The sequence below is a fragment of the Corvus moneduloides genome, chromosome Z (genome assembly GCF_009650955.1).
Source record: "Corvus moneduloides isolate bCorMon1 chromosome Z, bCorMon1.pri, whole genome shotgun sequence".
NCBI lineage: Eukaryota > Metazoa > Chordata > Aves > Passeriformes > Corvidae > Corvus > Corvus moneduloides.
In genome coordinates, this window is record NC_045511.1 from 2,237,771 (window position 1) to 2,259,669 (window position 21,899).

General features: G+C 42.5%; 1 long non-coding RNA gene across 2 annotated transcripts in view; it reads left to right on the plus strand.

Annotated features, from left to right (window-relative positions):
* Window positions 1-1,374: 1,374 nt before the first annotated feature.
* The window catches only part of LOC116438630, a 48,050-nt gene continuing 27,525 nt past the window's right edge, over window positions 1,375-21,899 (plus strand). The window contains exons 1-3 of one of the 2 annotated variants that reach the window (XR_004237853.1): window positions 1,375-1,657; window positions 4,303-4,360; window positions 19,386-19,851. This is a non-coding gene — a long non-coding RNA (uncharacterized LOC116438630). Of the gene's footprint in view, window positions 1,658-4,302; window positions 4,361-19,385; window positions 19,852-21,899 lie in introns of those variants that run through there. The other variant, XR_004237852.1, reaches the window with a different exon arrangement.

A 21,899-nucleotide genomic window follows, 5' to 3' on the forward strand; every position in this document is an offset into this window, starting at 1 on the left:
TGCCTCTTCATTTTGGTTGTGTAGTCTGCAACAGACTCCCACCAGTACATCTGCCTTGTTAGCCTTCCCCCTGATTCTTACCCATAGCCACTCAACCTTGTCATCACTGTCCTTGGGCTCTATGCAGTGAAACACTCCCTAATACAAAGCCACTCCTCTGGCTCTGCTTCCCCACCCATCCCTTCTGAAGAACCATTATAACCATGGTTGCAGCACTCCGATCATGTGAGTCATCCCACCACATTTAGATGATGGTGACTATGTCACAGCTTTCCTGCTGCCAATGGCTCCCTCCTGTTTGTCACTTTGTTACCCATACTGTGTGCACTGGTGTGGATGACCGTCAGCTGGGGTACTGATTTCACCCCCAACGCTGGCATCCCCACTCTACGCTCATCTCTGCTGAGCCTGGTTTTATCATATTCCCCCTTCAAACCCAGTTTAAAGCCCTCTCAATCAGCCCTGCCAACTCATGGGCTAGAATCATTTTCCCTCTTATAGACAGGCAAACCCTATCTCTTTCCACCAGGCCTGGTGCCATATAAAACACCCCGTGAATAAAAAAGCCAAAATTCCACTGGTGGCACAAGCCACATGTTGATAAGGTGGCTGTTCCTTTTGGCATTCTTCCCTGCTACCAAAGGAATTGAAGAAAACAACACCTATTCTCCTGTCCTTACAACCGGTCATCCCAGTGCCCTGAAGTCCTTTTTGACTGCCCTAGGACTTCTCTCCTCAGTGTCAGTACTGCCAACCTGGGTAACAACAGTGAATAATTATCAGAGCGCTGACTCAGTTCAGGGAATCTTCTAGTAATATCTCTCACCCAGGCCCCAGGGAGGCAGCAGATTTCCCTGTGGAATTGGTCCTGTTGGCACATGGGAGCTTCGGTTTCCCTCAGAAGGAAGTCACTTAGAAAACACTGGGGATTTGCCTTTTATATGTCCAAGGGGGAGACACCATTTAAAATGCCAAGAAAAAAAATCAAGTTTTTTTGGTTTTCTAGTGACACAGCAAATGCAAAATCTCACCCTGTGTTGTTACAAAGAAGAAAATTTTGAATTCTTTTCTACTGCAGCTTCTCACTGCAACATTTTGCTTGATGCAGGTGAATGGCTGACTGCAAAAAAAGAGGACTTCTCTGATTCAGTTGTCTAACGGGATTTTTGGCAACTTGCTTGTTAGAAGGATTTTTTTCTTTAACAATATTGCTGTAGGAATGCATCTTCTAAATAGCCTGCTACATTATTTTGACGTGACTTTCGTATCTTTTGAACTTACAGTTTCTGGAATTCTTTTTCTCCCCATAAGAAGCAATGTTGCTGGGTGTGCTTTTTCTAATAAACCTTGATGGATGATCAGGAAAAAAAAAAAGCTGTCCAGTGGCTTGATAATTTCAGGGTCAAAACAGATTTTATGTGTTGATCTTCTTTCACTTGCTGATGCATCTGTTTGACCAGGCAGCTGGTGCATAAGATCTAGCCAGCAGCACACAGAACACATTAGGAGAACAAAGAGAATGTGAGATTAAACCAAAAAGAGGCAAGAACAGCATTTCCTCACTGTTCTGCATGAAGGCAGAAGATGCTCCGAGAGGATGCTAACTCAATTTTCTTATTGGACTTGTGGCCTCTTCCCCCCATCAGGTTATTCAAAGGTAAATTTGCTTTTCACTCTCTCAGAAAGACTATTTTCCCCTCACTGGTATATTTATTTATTAGTAACATTATTTGTAAAATGCTAACTTCATTGGCTGTGCTGTTATGATGTTATCTCTATGTGCTTCTGTGAGAATGTAACAATGTCATGAAGAAAAATGATGTAAAAGTGATATGGGTACATAAAATGGGATTGACAAAATGTAATAAATCACTGCTGGGCTGAAGAACAGACCTGCATGTGTAATGAAATACTTCAGCATTACATCATCGTTTATGTAACATCTGGCAGAGCCTTGTATTGTATTTCAGTGCTGATTTGAATCAGGATCATTTTTTCTCTGTGATAAAAGAGAAAAACAAGCCTCTAGGTTTTGCACATAGGAAACTGTGAAGAAAAAAAAAAGGAAAAAAGCAACCCTTAAAATACCCATGTCAGTTTCCCCCTGAGAAGTTCTGCCATCTCCAACTGGATGCAAATAATGTAATGACTGAGATGCATAAGAATAGTTAGCATCCTAGAGGACTTTCTCAGTTTTACAAGAGAAACATATTTTTACTATAAAGGGGAATTTTTGAGATTATTTAATCGAATAAGAGTTTTTCTAATTTACATCATTATACATACCTTGGAACCAGACTTCTAGAAAAAAAATTGCAGGTGTGAAGTCTATGTACTTGAGTGTTTTCCACTTCATGTTTTTTTCAAAGGAGAATTGAATTATCTTAACTGTGGAGTTCTGATCCTGTCTCATGAAGACATGTGGGTACTACTTCAGTGTGGATTCCTCCATCCCAGGCTGCCAGCAGAGTCTTCCTCATCCATGGGGTATATCACTCTGCCTTGTTCACCTGTGGTGCCAGGCAGGACAACATGATGGGGTTGTCCATCAGTTGACCAGCAGTGCTGGTGGGGTGAGGATTAGTTGAAATATGTTTAATTGGCTGTTGAAATAGATGAAATAAGGAATGTGAGTGTCTGCTGCAGAAGTGTCTGGATGACACACTCACCTGTCTGAAATCAGTAGAAATCTTGCCATTAATTTCTGGGTTTCTTGGCTCTTGCCCTGTGGCTCTTGCCTCTGAAGCCTTTGGGAGGTCCTGGTGCAGTGCTGGTGGTGCTGTGAGGGTGCTGCAGGGATCCAGGCTGCCAACCCCCTCAGCAGCTGACTCTCCTTCCCCAAATTTTGGTGGCCCAGAGTGCAGAGCTGGGACATTGACAAGAACTTGCTGTATCTAAAAACAGGCCCCTTTTTTTTTTTTTTTCCCCCAGTGCTAGGAGGAAATAGATCAGATTGTCAAAAAGAAATCACTGTTTATTTAGCTCCTTTTTGTTAATCAAATACCGTACAGATAAGCCACCATTACTGCATTCACTCATCTCCCAGGGATTTTCCTGTGGTGTATTTATCCAGCAGTATGGGACTGGCTGCTACATACATAGAGCTAGTTGCTACAGCTATCTTACTTCCCCCCCCTATTTTCCCAAGGTTGGTACAGAATGGTAGATCTTGATATGCGTCAAGTAAAATGTTATATCTGAGTTTGTTTTCTGATAGCAGAAAAGGCAAAGGGAAGAGGAGCAGTCCCAAAACAGCAGTTACTAAAAACCTGATGAGGTGCAGGTGTCTGGAATGCTTTTTTCTCTTTCTGAACAATTGTTAGTTACTGAAAATATTGTTTCCTTAATTTTTTAAACTAGCAGTAACTTCTATTGATTTCATTTGGAGGAGAGAGATGCTGAAGAGCATGAATATCGTTGCAAGTAGGACTATATAAAACTGGCAAAGGCAGAAGAGTGAAGCAATGGTCATATAATTGAAGCATAAGATTCAGAGTCAGGATTTCTAATTCCTATTTCTGATTTTCCAGCAGGTGATTTTGGGAAAACAAATCACTATCAGGGGTGAAAGCTGGCCATGTGCAGGGCCACAATGACTCTTTTTGGCAGCTGAGGCAACAGTGGGATGGTCTAGGATGGAAACCCCCTCTTTCTAGCACCTGAGGATTTTGGATAAACATATTTTTCCCTTATAGAAGTGTCATGGCAATGTACCAATGACCTATGGATTTCCTAGGGCAAGGAGAAACATTTTTACATTTCAGAGGCATGTCCATGATATTTTTGATCCTGGACATTCTAAAAGTAGAAGCAGACTGTCACATAGTTTACTGAGCAGGGGTGGTGTAAGGTTAGAGAACAAATGCTGGTGGATGCTAAGACCATCTTGAGGTGAAGATTGAGTTGTGATGATGACGTGTCAGCCAACTCCCTCTCCTGTAATGAAAAATAAATTGCTGTGGTTTGAATGACAGACCTCTGCAGTGAGGTGATGTCTTCCCACAGGACTTTCTGTGAGACACCAAGTGAGACCTCCAGTGAGTTTAGTGGTTCCTTTGCATTTGCAGTTTGTACCTGTGCCCCTCATGCTGCGTAATGGCCACAACTTGAACAGGTTAATAGAAGACTAAATTATCCAATGGCTGTAAGTTTGTCTCAGTCCCCTGGGAAGGATGAGCTGACAATGCAAGAATATATATGAGCATAATTGAGAACTGGATTTCAAGGAGAAGAGTCCTTTGATAAGATATTGTCTGAATGGAAAGGGATTTTTTTTATCTCTGGTTTCTTCAATTTCTGCAGCCCCATCTGTGAAGAAACCTCGGACCGCTCCTGGCATGAGAAGGCCCAAGAAAGGCAGGTAAGCAGCTTGCTTTCTCTTCTGTATATTCCTCCAGTGGTTTGATCAACAGGAACTTTGGTCCTTAGCTTCATCCCTGTCGTCATGGGATCAGAGCCCTACTGTAAAGGTGTGCCTCTGTGTCTAAGACTGAGCAGTATGTTAGTAAAAGAGAATGAAGAAATGCTCTCTCTTGCTGTTCTTTACTTTGCCATGGCAAGGACAGGAGCTGGTGAGGAGCTGTTGCTATAAGAGTAATTGCTTTCCTCAAAAGTCAGTGTTGGATCTGCCTCTTGCAAAGGGCTTGCCTTCCACACCTAAACAGTATGTGAGCACTGGCCTACATGGTCAAATTTGTCTAATTCACTGTATGGCAAGGCTTTTGGGCAGTCCATTACTGTGCTGAGCAGGAGAGAGGATTTTACTCTTTAATGGACCAGTAATGTGTTCAAGATTTGGTCAAGCACTAGGGCAGGTGCTAATACACAACACTGGGACAAGAAGATGAGAATTCCCAGTCTGCCAAGAAGATGAGAGCAATTCTGGAGAAGTGAAAGCAGTCAGTCAGTGGGGAAGAAGGCTGAAATGGTGCCTTGGATGGCCAGAGGTGCCAGAGTTGGTTCACTATTGCTGCTGGCTGAGGGACGCCAGTCCCCACAATCCCTAATGTCCTTCACAGCAAGGGCGAGATGCCCTTGTGATTTCACTCTCTATAGGAGGAGATAAAGCATGGGTTTTTCCATTTCTGTCAGCCTCTGTCTGTAATAACTTTGCAGCCATGTCACCTGTTGGGATGTATGACTACCTTATTCCCATTTGCTTGTATGATGACTTGGTTCAAATTAAGGGTGAGTTGATCCTAGGATCTAGGCACCTCCAGGCTGGCAACCCTTGAAATGGATCCCACTCTCTGAAGGCCAGGCTTGAGGTCCCCCTCACCTGTGCCTGCACCTTCAGTGAGCACGGGCAGCTCTCCACCATCACTGCCACTGCTCTCCACCTGCACAAAGGGCTGTCAGTAATCGCCGTGGCCACACCAGCCTGTGGGATCCGGGACAGTACCCAAAGAGCCTTTGACCATTGCTCAGCAATCAAAACTTTGAATAATCTTATTGAGTTTATCCACCACCTAGCAAATCTTTTCCTGCTGGTGTAACAGATAAAGGAACAGTAATGGTTACAGGGAATGAAGTTTGTGTGAGGATGCATAACAGTGGCATTTCAGATTTCTTTCTTTTCACTTCTTGACAGCTGTTTAGCATTTCACAGATGCACATATTGATAACTTTCCCCATCATTTCTACATCATGAAGCTGCAGTTTTTTCCCAGATCTTCTATTTAATTCAGCGAAGCAATATTCAGTTGCCTATTTAAAAAGGAGATTGTGGACAAACAAGGCTGGCCTGGAAGAAGAATTGATTGGTTAAATCACAGCTGACTATGGAAAGGTGCCTCCATCAGGCTCTGCTCCCTGCTTCCCTTCCTCAAGATTTTGTGGAGTTGTAGGGACAGGGGAAAGCAGAAGGGAGGAAAATCCTTCATCTCCTACCCTGGCCTGTGCCCATGCTGTTCCCACTAGATTGATAGGACTCTTCTGGCAGAAGTATTAAAGTGAATGGCTGTCTAGATCAGTTTTTAAGCTAAAGATTACCACCAGCACACCATGTCAGGTCCATGCAAAATAGTCAGAGAATTTCTGCTGTGTAAGTTCGTTTCTGCCTTTTTTCTTCCCTGTGCTGGTCACTCAGGGCAACCTTTATTAAAACTACTCGGCTGTTCATGATTGCTCTTACATTGTGTTTTGTTTCCTTTGAGCTGGTGGTGTTCACATGCCAAGTTATTCCAAATTTATTGCAGATGAAGTCAGAATCATACAATTATTTGAAAACAATAAGTTTGGGTTATATAGTTTGGTTACTTTTTCACTTCGTTCTCTGCTATTTGATGGTTTGCTTCCAATGTTCCTTCCTGCTGACTTCCAATAGAGGTTTCTTGCTTTAAAAACAACTGGATTGATTTCCAATATAGACTTTTACTTCCTTGAAAACAGATCTTCTCAGGGGAAATTGGCAGTTCTCTGTGTATATATTTTCTTATTTGTATTTCCTTGGAGGGGTTTGAAGTCCAGAGACAAGATTTATGTCAACAAATCCCTCTTCCTCTTATCCAATTTAGTTGTTTTAGCATAATGCAATCATTTTCTAAATCAAACTGATGGAGCACTTCCTAAAGGCATTACACCAGCTGTATATCTGGAATCATATTTGCCTTCTTTTATTGCATTAGCACCAGGCTTGAACTTTTTAAATTTGCATTGTGTTTTACAGAAGTTCTCAGGATATTCGAAGCAGTTTATAGCTAGAATCTGGCGTGTTTTAAACAGAGACTGGAGAGTGAATTATAGAGCAAAGCATGTGTAGAAATGAGATTTTGGTTTCATGGAGCAAGTAGAAATTGGAATGAGTAAGCAAGAGGAATATTGCATTTTCTGGGTGGATTTGGAGGCACTGCAAAAGGGGGGTGCTGTGTTACAACACTGATCCTGGGTGTCTCACAAGGCTTTCTAAAAGGTTTCACTTCTTCTCTTTGAAGAAGGTGCTGAGTAAGGATCTGGCATACAGCAAAATTGGATAAGCAGAGAGTGCCCAGGGCAATGCACTTAACACCTGCGATATAATGTGATGATGCCTCTGCCCTGGCTTTTGGCAAATATGTCTCTTGTTATTTGAACGTTGTCTTTCTTTTCACCATATGGTCTGACACTATCAGGCATCCTTCTCAAGATATGCTTGTAATACTAATGAGGGGAATTTTCAAAAACACAAACAAGATTCTCGTGCTCATCTGTGCTTTTAAGTATCTCCTCCCTTGTTCTTGTGTGGTTATTTCAGTGATAATTCTTGGTCACACAGGCAATGGGTCGTTTGGAACAAGCTGGCTTAAATAAGATGAAGAACATACAGTGAAAGGAAAAAAGAAAGCTCAGATGAAATTGGTTCAGGCACAGAAATGAGTTCCCCAAGCTGGGGGATGGAGAAGTATGTCAGTGCAACAACCCTTTGTGCGAACAGGACCATGGTACCTCCGGTTGCCAGGGAGCTTGTGTGAAACCCTTCCAGTTTCTCAGTGCTTGGGGCATAGCTAAACCACAGCTCTGCTAATTCCTTGCATGCTACTGTGACGTCACTGAGATGATGAAAATCCCATCAGAGATGGATGCTTTAGAGCACTGCCGAAAGTTTGTGGAACTAACCTATTCCAGTCTGTTGTCTTTTTGTAACTCTTCTCATCTTCCACAGCAGAGGCCAAGTAATCCTTTCATAAGTTCTGTCCCTTTCCCATGCTCTGATAGACAAATGGGTGCAAGGGAGGTTCTTGGGGTACATGACTGGGTCCAATAAATCACATTGCAGAAGATGAGTAAGGCAGCACTGGAGCAGAGAGGGTCCTTGCAATTGCAACTCCTGTGCCATGAGTCTAAGCCTAATTCAAAAGCATTATTTTCCATTCCTCACCCTCCCAAAATATCACAATCAGCTATTGGACAATATCTTAACATCTAAAAAATTAATATCAGGTTATGAATAGTAAATTCACAGAATTCACAGAATGTCTGGGTTGGAAGAGACTTTCAAGATCGTTGAGTCCAACCCATGCCCTAGCACCTCAACTAGATCATGGCATCGAGTGCCATATCCAGTCTTTTTTTAAACACATCCAGGGATGGTGATTCCACCAGGCAGTCCATTCCAGCACTTTATCACCCTTTCTGTAAAAAACTTTTTCCTAATATCCAACTTATATTTCCCTTGACGCAGATTGAGACTGTGTCCTCTCGTTCTGTCAGTTGCCGCCTGGTGAAAGAGGTCAACCCCCACCTGACTAAATTGGCAGAAGGTAGCTGACTGCTGGAGACCATTCTCTGTTTTAAGTGAAAACTTTAGATTTTAATAAATAAGTAAAATTACAGTGACAAAACCCATTTTGAGGTCTTTACTGCAATTCTAGGAATAAGATTACTTAAAAAAAAGGTAGTCCACTACCTACAAATGGCTCTTAGATGAACATTTGGGCTCCCAGTATAGACAATTAAAAGGAGGTTCATGGTATTTTCCTGCAACACAGATCCTGCCAGGTGTGGCAGGCATTCCTGGAAGAGATGAAAATAGTCTTGGGCCCAATTGAAGGATCAAAGAAGCTTGTGTGCTGGCCGGTGGCTGGGATTTTTGGTGGTCAAGGGACAGTTTCTGATGGTTTGGTGATCTCTTCACAAATCCACTGAAGGGGAACGTGTGCTTAATGGAGGATGGTCGGGAAAGGTACCCAGTCTGGGTCCTGTTGGCAATGAATATTCATGACATGGGTAGTTTGGGGTCCAGTGATACTTTTGTCCCTTTTGCCCTATCCTCTCCACAGTGCAACTTAGCTCCTCTCTCTGGAATAAGCACTGGCAAAAGGAAGTTAACCACTGCTGAATTCATACCCAGTGCACTACATTTTCTGAAAAACCAAGAAGTTTGTGGTGTTGCAGAGGTGTGTGGCCTACCTGATGCAATTCCTGCTGACACTGCATTAAACCAGCCCCACTGATGGCTGCAACACCCTCTCTGAGGTGTTAGCTGTTACCAAGATGTTTAAAACATCCTCTCAGTCTATTGACTGCCCACATGAGCAGTTCCACTTACAGTCCTTTACTATTGATTATATTAGGAAAGATGAAAAATAGGAAACCAGCATTGCAGAGAATAGGTCAATTTTTAAAGGCTCCCTCTTCAAATTAGCTGTTTTACAATTCAATATATGAACATAAAAATCTGGTCTTAGTGAGAAAAAAAGTCTTCGCACGCTTCGTTCTTCTTGCTTTTTATTGTTGCACATTTCAAGGGAGCCATGAAGCTGTAGAGTATTTGACCTCTTGCCTCTTACTAAATGATTAGTAACATATTTTTTTTCAATCACATTTTGTCACAGTTTCAAACTGCAACAAATTGTCAGTATGTCCCACATGTATTTCCGTCTACCATAAATCAAAAATTTAATGTTTCTCTATGTGTTTTTCTTTTTATTTGAATGGTCTTGTTAGAGAAAGATAATAGGAATAACTGAAGTGTAGTAACCCTCACCCTTTTCATGCTTTTCCCTTCCTGTGTCATATGTCATGGATAACTGAATGGCCAGATTGATGGCAAAATCCCAGAGAGGGCTATGATAAAGCTGTGCTGGGAAGGAAGGATTGCCTTCCTGCCCTAGAGTATGATCCTCCTTCCTCACTGAGGAGCACCATACTGATTGCGTTCCAGCCACACACCATTGCCAAACTACATCTAATTGTCTGTCTGTTGCCCCCTGGGTTTATTTCAATCCTGAATTTTCAAAGGTGGTGTTATTGTCTGAATGGAATTTGGACACTGCTACATGTACTGAAATAGGACTGAAATGCAGAGACTGGGGAAAGCAGTGTTCACACCCAACACTTGGGTGACAATCTGTGTAGCACAAATGGCAGCTCAGATTCACGTCTTGTTCATCACATAAGCAGTGCACCTGGAGAATCGGTGTGTGAGCAGGGAAAGGGAAACTTGTCCTCTCCTCTGCTCCCCAGCCTTTTGCAGCACCTTCATGTGACTTACATTGTAATGTCACCCTCTGTCCGTGGGTTTTAACTCAACAGTTAAATTTGCCACAGGAAATCAGTAGCAAACTGTCCTAACTTGATCTTCGTAACCTGGGGACCTCATTCCTCACTGTTTTCCCAGCACATAGATTTTCAGATGTCATTGTTCCCTTAACGCGGTTATGAAAGGGTGCTGCAAGACACTTTGTTGTAAGACCTTACGGATCTGCTGACAGGGTAGAGAAGAAACCCAACTAAAATTTTGTTGTTTCTTTTTCTTCAGCCAGAAATTAATTTACCAGCAGGGGCCTCCCTCATGATTATGGTTGGGTGTTTTCCTCTACCAATGAGGTTGAAAATAAAGGATAGAAAGGTATCGATATATGTGTGACCCCAGAGCTAAGGGCAGATGTGGTCTCGAAGTGGGTTTTGTCTCCCCTGAGTGTGTGTGGATCTTGTTTTCTGTGTTGGGAAGCTCAGGGAGGCAGGGGGCTGTGCTTGGTCATGGGCCCTGTGCTCTCTCGGTGCTTTACCTGCCTGGGATGAACAGCTTTTGGGATTGCTGTTGGGATGGTCAGCAAGATTTTGGAAAATCTGCTGTGGGAGAAATCTTTCCAAAACTGACCTGAGCTCCAGCCAGCATACTGGGGAGAAAGCCCAAGTGCCTTGGACATTGAAGGAAGGATGATAGAGAGAGGTGGCTGCTGCCAGTGGCTCATCCACTGGAGCTTATGCCTCAGTGAGCAGTAAGGGGTGCCTTGCAGGGTAGTGGGAGCAGTGATGTCCCCTGAAGCCCCTGAGCCTTGGCCCTAGTGCTCCTCAGCCTCCTCCTTCACAACTGGCAGGGCACTGACATCGGCATGGGGTCTCCTCTCTCTTTTACACCCTGGAAACCCAACACTTGGTGCGTCCAGCCCTGCAGTGGATACAGCTTGGATACAACACTTGCACTGTCACAGCAAACGCTACGTACTGTCACAGAGGAATGCTGTGTTACTTTTTATTACTGGAGTAGTTGTATTTTTGCCCGTGGCTGGTATGGTGGGAAGGCTGTTTTCCTTGCACTTACCTGGTTCTGACTACCCTTCCTGCTCTCTTCTGCTGTTGAGATACGCTCTTTATGGTATATAAGGCATTTCAAGTGATTTTGCTCTAATGGTAAACTATAAAAATCGCTTGAGTTAGTGGCCCCTGGGATTGTGTTGTAATCCAGCTGTTGTCCTGTTTTAACTTAATCATTTCTATTTGCTAATAATGTATATAGTGAAAGAAATTTTTTCTCACAGGCACACATACATGAACAGTCTTCTTATATGCCCCCTTCCCCTCAAGGACAGTGTGTCAGGCTACACGCTGCCACGACAGCTCCAGCAGTATTAGTGCACCATCAACTCCTGCTCCCACCCCTGCCCCACCCGGACATGCATCCCCTCTGCATCTTGAACATACATTTTTACAAGCACAAGCTTTGGGTGGAGCCTATTAGAGGGTGATACCAGGTGGCAGAGCCACTGTGGGCTGTGGAGCAGTGACTGCGTGGAGTGGGATAACAGCAGGGCATGGGAATGTGAGAGCAATGTGATTGCTATGGCTACTTAGCAGCTAAATGTTATGATGATGATTAAATAATATTTGAAATTGGGTCCTGGGATTTGGATGCAGAATTCTCAGCTTGTCTTGTGTAGCTGTACGTAGATGGGAGGTAACTAATTTTGTACTAGTCCTGGTTGTGTTGTATGGACTTTTGGTTTTAAGAATGAATGACAGTTGTCAGTGTGGGAACCAGCCCAGATCTTGGAGGCAGCAATGCCAAAACCAAATTTCCTAGAAAAAAATTTGGGATCAGTACATGTAAGCTGATAGTGTTGACATCTTTGAATGAACTGAACATGGACATCACCTTAATCTGCCCCAGGCACATCTACTCTATGTTCTGTAGTGGTTTTGTAAGTGGCTGTCTGCCCTTGTGTACTGATACTGTTGATGGGAAAAGATTAAGACCTTTCAAGTGACACCTGCCTTAAACAAACAGTGACAAGTGAAAACCAAATCACACCACTTTTAGAGATGTCACTGGATGAAAGTTTATCCTGGTCAGAATGTCTCCATGGATCTGCAGTGACACTTCACAGGCCTGTTTCCAGGAATGGAATGTGGGCTTTGGATCTTTCATCCAGCTAACATTGGTCTTTGTTGTGGCATTTACTGTGTCTTAAAGGAAAATTCTAGTGATTTTTCAAAATTCTAGCAGTTCTTGAAAGCAACTGAATTGCCTTTGAAAAAAACCCAGAATGCTGTATTTATGAGACCAATCATCAATCAGGCAAAGAAAGAAAGAAAGAAAACCCAACAACCCAGGAAGGCAAATGGTGATAAAGATCCCAGATAAAGTCACTCTTCTCAGCAGGCAGAAAGTCTGATGAACTGAAATGGAAAGTCCTTCTCATTGATTCCACTGGGAAAAGTAATTGACTTTGAACTCTTTGAATAAGTTGCAATCTGTATTTAATTTTTTGTCCAAGGAAGAGAATGTAATTTTGTTTTTCTTGTGGCTGCTATTAGCCTTAATGTCAGTTGCACAGCTGAATCTCTTGCATCAAGCTCCAAATTTACCCCTGATGTCAGTGTGCTTAGGAATAAAACAAAAATCAGCCTTTCATCTCTCAGTTGCTTAAAGAATCATGCCATAATACCACATTTATTAATTCAAAATCTCTCCTGTCTGTACATGCACAAATGCAGCTAAGTATTCTGAGGAAAGGCAGGGAAAGTGTAAAGACTGTAATTAAACTTTTAGACATTAATGCAACCTATTAACTGAAAATATTCTGAGAGTTCTAGCAAACGTACACATTTTTGCCCTTGGACTGCCTGGAGAGATTCAGCACTTCAGGCTGTCAAGGTGGCAGATATATACTGTTGGTTTTCTCGGAGGGCCACATTAACTTTTGAATGACGCATACAGGATAAAGTTTGTTGTCATCAGTTCCTACATGGACAGGGAGATCTGCATCTGACCCCAGTGGAGCCAAGACCAGTTTCCTCATACAGATGTATTTTGGTAAGATCACGTCAGTTCTGTATTGGGATAGCCATCTGAAAACGGAGGAGCTGTACTTGAGCTTGCACACCATGCCTTGCCTCTTCCAGTATGGAGGATCTGATCCTGCAAGCCTTCCTGAAATAAAAATCATACATGTGCCCTTGCTGTCCACAATACCTGGGTACATACAATCTTTCTGTAAAAACTCCTGTCTTCACCTCACATAGACTTGTTTAGCCAAAGACTGTGAGGAGGAGAAAACAGTTTTGATAATTAAACTTTAATGATTTACACTGGCAGTCTGGGGACATTACACTTTCAATCACCAACACAAACAAGATCAGAAAGCTCATCTAGAAAGACATGTTTATGAAGAAATAATGAGTCTCTCTAAGGCTCCAGATAGCAATGAATGTTGGAAAGGCAGCGAATGTTAAATACCAACCCACTTGAGAGATCCTTTAAAATAACAGAAAAATGTAAATAGACCATTCTGTGAATGAGGATTGGGGGTTATTTGTTTGCATTTATCAGCCATTGTAAAAATTAAGGGACAAAGGCAGTCCAGACTGTTTTTGAAGAGCTCTGATAGGGAGAAGCCATGATCTTGAGGCATGGACAGGTGAGGTGGCCATGCCTGGGCCCCTGAAGAGGCACTTTCTTTACACAGGACAGAACACTCCCCCCACACTCATAGTTTCACAAATAAAAAGACTAAGGGAAAGTGGAAAAACAGATGACAAATATATCTTAAAATGGTGCTAAACTGTTTTAAAGATCTCTTTTCTCAGAGAAAGGAAAAAAAGTGAACCAAATACGTCTGCTACCCAAGAGAATATGTCTTCTGTGTGCAGAGTAGAAAACCAGAAGGAAAGCTTTTGTTTTTCTCAGCAGTGTTGTTGTTTTCTGATACTTTCTCGCATTTTTCTGATAAAAACAGAAGATGAGCGAAAGTGTTTCTATACACAATCTATCCACAAGCTGCAGGCGAGCAGTCTACATGTAGATGTCTGACTATGTGAAGTCTAATATTCTGTATTGTTCTTCATTGTGTTTGTTTTCCTTTTGTTTTTCATGACAATTGATACACAGATTTGCTCCACAAATTCCGACAGCTTAATGTTCCTGCAAGGCCAGTGGAGTACCAGTTATGGTCTTGCGTTTTACCTCTTTCTTCCTCAGTCATACACTTTTCTTTTAGTACTGTTTGCATATTAAATTCTTCAAACTTTGTCATCATGTTTATCTCAAAATTCTTTTTGTCTATTTTCATGGGCTTATACCAGGAACTTTTAAGAATGTATTTTCTGTAGCCCCACTGAAAATTTTACAAGCTGCTTTGCATCAAGTTCTGCTACAGAATTTTGCTTTTCCTTATTAACAGGCTTTTCATTTCTCTTTTGGTAATATGTGCTGTCACAGGCTGTTTTGTTTGAGAACATGATTCTTATCCCCTGTAGAGGGATTCCTTGTGGAATACAGGATACCCCAGGAGAGCTTAGGCATCCCAGGGCTGTTGCAGAAGTACCCCTGATGGGGCCTCAGGCTGAAAACAGGCTTGCAAGGCACCTGCTAGCCGGCAGCCTTGAACAGCCTTGGGAAAAGGTATACACTGGTCAGCTCCCACGCTGCTTAGAGGCTTTCTCATGGGAAAGGGGCGTGAACTTTGGGAAAAAAAGTATAACTTGGTGTAACCGGACAATAAAAGGGGAGCAACGATGCTCAAATCATATCGGTGTTTGTGTCGTGACTCTGGCTGGATTCCCCTGCTCCCGGGACCCCCCCTGCTACAATCCCCAGCCATGACAACAATTTTGCTATCAGTATTAAAATCCTGTGAGTGTGTCTTGGGGTGACCTTATGATATGTATCCCGTATCGCTGCCTATGCCCAGAAATTAATTTTTGGGCCTTTCTATGCCTCTAAACTGAGCCTGAGAGGGGGAAGGAAAAAAACTGAGTAAAACTTTCTCAAAGCAGTTGTAGCTTGTTCAAGGTCACATAAAGATAGCAGGTTTTTTTTTCCCCAGCTGGGGCAGGGGAGCGAGGAAGCACCCGGCTTGCTGTTTTCCAGTCAGCTTTTGGCCAGTTTTTCCAGTTTCTGGTTCTCCGGAGAGAGACTGAGAGTTGAACTTTTCCTTCTCTGGAATTTTGGATTTTTTCTCCCTTTTCTAATGGACTGCTTGATTGCTGTAACATCAGAGCACATCAGGAGGACTTTCCACCGGGCACAGAGGGCCTGGCCCTGGGCCAAGCCCCAGCTCCGAGGAGACCAAAGGGAGGACTCGAACACTTTCCCAGGTTTTTCCTCTACAGCGAAAGATTTTACCATTTAACATTATTTTCCTTTCCTGTGTGTTTGTTAAATAAATAGTTTTATCTTCTTCACTTTCCTTTGAGGAAAATTTATTTTTTCCCGAACCTGGTGGGGGGAGGGGTGGTTGTGCCTTCTCTCAGGGGATGTATTTCTAAATTTGGCCAAACCGGAACAGAGTGTCAGTACAAATAGGACAATCTGGGAAGTTGTGGAGTAGGTCCACTGTAAAGGCTACGGACACTGCACCGGATGAATGATGTAGAGCATTGCAAGGAGTCAGAATGACCTAAGTCAATGAGTAATGAACTAAACCCAGAAGTAATTTTTGGACACACAGAGGTCCAAGGTGATGCACCTGAGGTTGCATTTACCAACATTACTAATTTTACTTGAATATCATACAGGCTGTCAGGAATACCATGGCTTTCCATCATCTCTTGTCTTTCAAAACAAGCCCTAAACCTTTATGCATAGTGAAGGCAAACACGGACCCAGACATTATGCTAAGCTGATACGACTTGCCAGAAAGACTTACCTTAGTGGCATGTCTTGGTAATCCTCTCCTCTAGAATGAAGGCCCCTTCCTGACTTTGAGGTTTCATCAGAGGTCACGATATACAGCTAGTTCTGCGATGAATAATTCCCTGTGCACCATTGCTTCTGTGTACTAGGCTACACCACCAAGCAGGTTTTGCTATTAATTTTTAGTTAAGATCTTGTCTGAAGCTCTTGATGCTATTGACTGGGCACTGTTGCCTTGATGGCAAGCAGGTGATGGGAGTGGGCCATGGATTTAGTCCATTCATGGCAGAAACAGAATAAGCTGAAGAAACGTCTGACTGTACATTGCTAGGCTGACATATGTTGTTCCTTGAAGCTTTACCTGTTTTCTTTCTTCTTCAGTGTGTTCTTGAGACATTTCCTTTCCATAGCACATATGCTATTGTAGAATCTCAGCACTTCAGCATCTGAGCTGTGTTTATCCTTAGAACATGCCATGACTAAAGCAGCATTTTCATCCTTAGATTTTTTAAAGAGTGAAAAATTGCCAGGAAGTTTGTAAGTGGCTTGATGAAGATCACAGAGCTTTTGTGGGCCAGGAAATCCTAAATCCAAAACTCATATGGTAAATTATACCGTTCTTCCTCCATGACTGTGTGAAGAGACACTTTCTAGTCATAAGGAGCAGCCTTACCAACAGGCTGATAACACATGAATATTTTTGTCTAGTGGGTCTAGTGTGAGTTGGCAGAGCTCTTGGGCAGTGCTTCCAGCTGGAAGTGTGCGAGGACATTGGTCTTTGGAAACTTTGCTCTTGAAGAGAGTCATTTGGTGGAATCTGGTGGAAGTCATTTGGTGTATTTTCTTCTGGTTTCTATGCCTGAGGAAATGTGGATTGAGGCAACATGCAGCAAGAAGATCTTCAGTGTATTTTCGCCAGATTATTTGTAGACATAGGAATGGGACGTAGGCATTTTCTGTGCACTGCATCCTAATTTCTGGGTGGACTTTACTTAGCGTCTGATGAACCTGAAGCAGCAAAGAAAGATCCACTTGTTCACCTCTCTCTTGCTGGGAAGCAGAGGAAGTGGTCATTCAAATGGTCACAGACATTTAATTTACAGAGATGGCTTCAGATTACCATATCTCTAATGAAGATTTTCTGAGACTCTCTTTGAATGAAAGGAGATGTATTTCTGTACGGCCTGGCACTGAAGATGCATATGTAGGTGGTTGACTTCACACTCTATCAAAGTCTTCTAATCCATCTGGTTTTTTTGGACAAAAAAAATTAGAAAGTTTATGGATGGGGTTCTACTGAGAGGTCTGGAAGAATGGTTGGTCACGGGGAAGGATTACAGAGCTGGGGTGACTGTAATGCTGAGATCAGTCCTAAACCTCATGTTATTCAGCAGTGTTATCAGAATCCTTTTTGCAGAGATAAAAGAGTTTCCGTTTATAATTTTATGCCACCCCAAGGATTACCAAGGGCTGCCACCCTGTTTAGTAATTTTTGCTGGGTCAGCACACTCAGAAGGACACTCACCTAAACCAAGTAAGATTTAATGTATGAAAAGTAAGTCATAGCCCAAAGATAGCTGACTGCTGTCCTTTCTCTACCAAACGGGACACCTTGGAAACCAGCTTTGACTTGAGAAAACTTAAGGTGGTGCTTCCCATCCAAGGGGCTTCATCTTCTCAAAAGGATGTTATGGAAAAGCTACTTCCACTAAGCTCACCTCACTTCAGTGTGCCTAGAATATGGGATCAAAGCATTTGCCCTCTTGTTATCTATCAGAGAGATGATTAATTTGTGGTGAGAAGCTCTTCTATGGGTAGACAGTAATAGCTATTCAAAAAGAATTTATTGTAGTGGAGAAAGGCATAACTGGCTGGAGCTGTAGTGCAGGGAGGGTAATATTTCTGGAGTAAACCATGGGAGCAGGAGATGGAGTTTCTATTTCCTGATGTTCTCATAACAAGATTGGATGTTCAGACAGACTAAAACATCTCAGTCAGGCCAAAACCAGCTGTTTTTGGGTCAGATGCAAATGAGGGATCTGTCTACCCTGGACATCTCAGGCACTCAATAGGTAATGAAAATAGTCCTGCCCAGCATCCTTCATAGGAAAGATGGTCCAAGTTAAGTTGGTGCAATGTTTTTTATGAACTGAATTGATAAACTAAACTGTCCCTGATGCTTCTCAGAGACATCCTCTGAAGGACCATGGCTCCATTTGCACCTCACTAACTGCTTGAACACCCCCTTCTCCAGATGTGGTAGCCACAGACAGCCAGGTGCCCTGCAGAGACCTGCTTCCCAGTCCCTCTGTTCAGCAAGTCCATTATGCTGGTCTGCTGGGGCTACTGCACCACTTCCAACTTTGAAGGGAGCCTTCTTTGTGGTTTTTATTTAGAAATAATTTTTTATCTGTAGCAATTACATTTGTGATTTAATGAAGCCTATTTTGAGACTGACATGTATGAGGTCACTTTCTTTGCTTGTTTTTATTTCTAAAAACATATCCATAAGTAACACCAAATAGGAAATTTCTTTAACACCTGCCCTTATACATGGATGGGTAGAAAACAATAAAGTTTAGAAATAAATATCCCTATAAAGACAATGCAAACAAAATTTACACTGCAGGTAAAGAAACAGTCACAAAGGAGTTGTTTTAAATGTTCCACTTCCTAGCAATTAAAGGAGATTTCTAAGCATGTGACAGGGGCAGTCCATTAGCTGGTGATCAGTGATACCTTCTAGAAATGTCTTCCTAAAGGGAACAACTGGATATGTGAATGGAAGCTCTGGTGGGGGCAGATGGCTGTGTGCAGGTGTAAGGTGGCTCAGTGTGCAAGTCTGATAGGCTCACTGCCCTCTATGAGGAGGATGGTTGCCAGCATGCGACTGTTGAGGCATTTGACAGGAGCTAGAGACAAGACAAGCACATAATTCAACACAATTTTAGCCTGGTATTTACATAAGTAATTTACTTTTTGCAATTATGCGCTATGCTCTTGGTCACCTGGGGCCATGTCTGAGGCTGACTATGTTACAGTCCTCAGGGTGATCATTAGACATCTGAATTTTTGTGTTTTGACTGCAGGCCAGAGGTGCTGGCAGGTAAAAGCAGAGCTGTCCAAGTAGGTGGGCAGGAGGTGCCATGGACTCTCAGGCTGCAGGGCTCAGAGCTGTGATGGCTGTGGAGAGCACTGATAGGGTTGGTCAAAGCAGCCTGCCCTGCTGTCCTGTCAGTAGACTGGGAGGGTCACCAGCTGAGTGCCAGGAGTAGGTTCCTGTACTCCTGAAGCATCTTTCTCCTGGAGGTAATTTTTTCCTGGTGAGAAGTTTCATTTAGCTATCCCTTCCCCTGAAGTTTTAATGACATCTAGTGCAGGCAGTTGTTCTGGACCACAAGATGGTATTTAAATTTGTGTTGGTGTGACAACTTCATTCTCTTGCTCGCCTTTCCGTGCAAATCTTGTCCTGCCCTGTTTCTGAGGTGAATTTGGCTTTGTCAGTGACTGATTGCTGTCTGCTGAATGTTCCTCTCACTCCTTCCAACAGGTATTGCAAATGGACACTGAAGAGGTCTCCAGGCATCTGAAATTGCTGTAGACAATTTGTTCCTACACACCCTCTGGAGAGTTTTTTCTTTCCTAGAGAAGTTGTCCAATGAATGATACACTCAGGGCAGTTATTGGCACATCCTTTCTGATGCAATGGATAGCCTGGAGCATTCCTGCTTCCTGGTCTGAAAAGAAACAGTCCAGGTGTGACAAAAGGTATGGTGTAGTGTACGTAGTGCAAGACCACCCATGGGCCACATGCAAGGGCTCCTGCCCAGGCCCCTGGCCAAAGGGTGACAGCAGGTTTCCCACCTCTTTCCCACCTAGTGCAGACCACCCAAGAAGCTCCTGCTCCTGCTCCAGGCACTGAGAGGCTGGCAGGGAGCATCCCACCAGCTTTACAGCTGTGGCCATATGTCACATATCTCTTTTTGGGGCAGCACAGAGCAGCACCCTGAGGGCTGTCTGCCTAAGGCTTATCACTCACTTCATGATAGATATTTCCATCTGAAAAAGCAAGGAGTGATATTTATTATCTTTTTACTAGTGCCTTTAACTTTTAAATAGAACAGAAGAGAAATTGGTTTTATATGGATTCTTTCACTCTTCCGTATTGCAAGGCACTTTTACAGATCAGTTAAGTTAGGATGTAGTGCTGGTAATGCAGTGTCTCTGGGCAGACAGGGCAGTCTGAACTGCACCATATATCACGGTACCCACCTCGGCTGGATGTGATGTGCATGCCTTTTGATCTTTTTTAACAGCTATTTCGTACCTGCCCTTGATTTTGACTGGCTAAATCCAAGCTATTAAATCTGTGTCTCAGTATGTCTTTAAAACACCTTTTAAAAAGGATGTTTAGTACTTGTAAAAGTTGCCAGATTAAGGTAGGTTTGTGGAATACACAGTTTTATCCCCTAATTGCAATGCCAAGGCATTCAAATATTCAAGGGGATTGTAAGAAGCATTGGATCAGCAGCTGAACTCTGCTGAGCTTTGTCTATGTGTAAGAAAGACTGTTCTGATTTGGCGTCCTTTTATTGTAAAAAGTTCTATTCCCAGTGATGAAAAAAAGGGCTTTTTCCTTGCAGGAGATAACTTTTGAAAATAAAAGATAACTCTCTTTCCTTGTAAATATATTTATTTACCTGTAACATACTAGGCATCCTGTGTGTGTGTGTGAGTCATGCAGGTGCCATTGGTTCCTCTACATTGGTGGCCAGTGGGGATATAGACACCAACAGCAGGGAGCACAGGACGGCTGCCCAGTTATGGGAGCTGCCTCAACCAGCCAGCCTCGGGAGAAAGAAATACCATTTTACCAGATTCTTAACCCAATCAGTGCTGCAGAGCAGCAGGTGGTGCTTTCTCAATAAATCAGCCAAGGCTGTGGCAGCTGCAGGAAGCTTTGAGATATTATTATTCATACTAAAATACTGGCAAAAGAGTTTATTAATAGGCATATATTCCTAAACACACTGCTCCATACCAGCTTGTATATCTTGTGATCCTTCATTTTTTGTCCTCCCATTCATGCCTCTGAAGTGAAATAGTAAATAATTATTTCTGTACCCCAGAATCTTCCCATTAATCTTCATTAATGATTACTTCTGCCACTTTCAAGCTGGTTTTGTAAAAATTGTGCTTGTATAATTGACCAAATTCCTCTCTCATTTCCTTTTAAGCTACATTATTGATGTCAAGTGGGAACAGAATACCCCTGAAGTGTAAGACCTGAATTTGACTCAGAGACTATGCAATGCTAAAAGCTTTCCTGTCCTATTATAGGTTGCATCCACTATTTTTAGTAGAAGAAATCATGAACTGCACGGAATATTACCTCTGAAAAATTATCAGGAGAACACATAACAGATAGAGTTGAAAGACAAATTAATTAGGGTTTAAAAAGAAAATAAAAAGAAAACTGAAACCTTTAGTGCTGGTATAAAATGGGAAGCAGACTGTACTCTAGTGCAAATCACTAATGGTTAAATTCTTCTTTCAGATTCTACATAAATCAGAGTAGCCTCACAGAGTTTAATAGAGTCATGCCAAAATTGCACTGGTGTAGTCAGCTCATTTTGCCCTTACAAACTTGGCATTTGTCGTTGTAGGTCTAATCCAAACTCTGTGGAACCTCTTGGGAATCTTTATATTCAGATAATGGGATTTGGATTGGATGGTATAAGTTTAACATGAATCATAATTAGCTCAATTTGGTATTTTTATGGCTCATAATATGCAAGAGAGGCACATGAGCCAGCTGGAGCATTGATCTTGTGCTTAGGAATGGAAGTGAAACCATGAAGAGTTTCCCTTAGTCCACCTAATTTAACTCAGATGGTATGTAAGAAATTACCAAATCAGAACAAGCTTGAGCCCTGATGTCATATCATGGATTCTGTCTTCTAGTTCCAGGTTTCCAGTAAAGTGATTCTCCTCTTTCACTTCTCATGAGTCTTGGCTATTCATAACACTCATCTCATAATGTTGATGTCATTAAGTACATTAG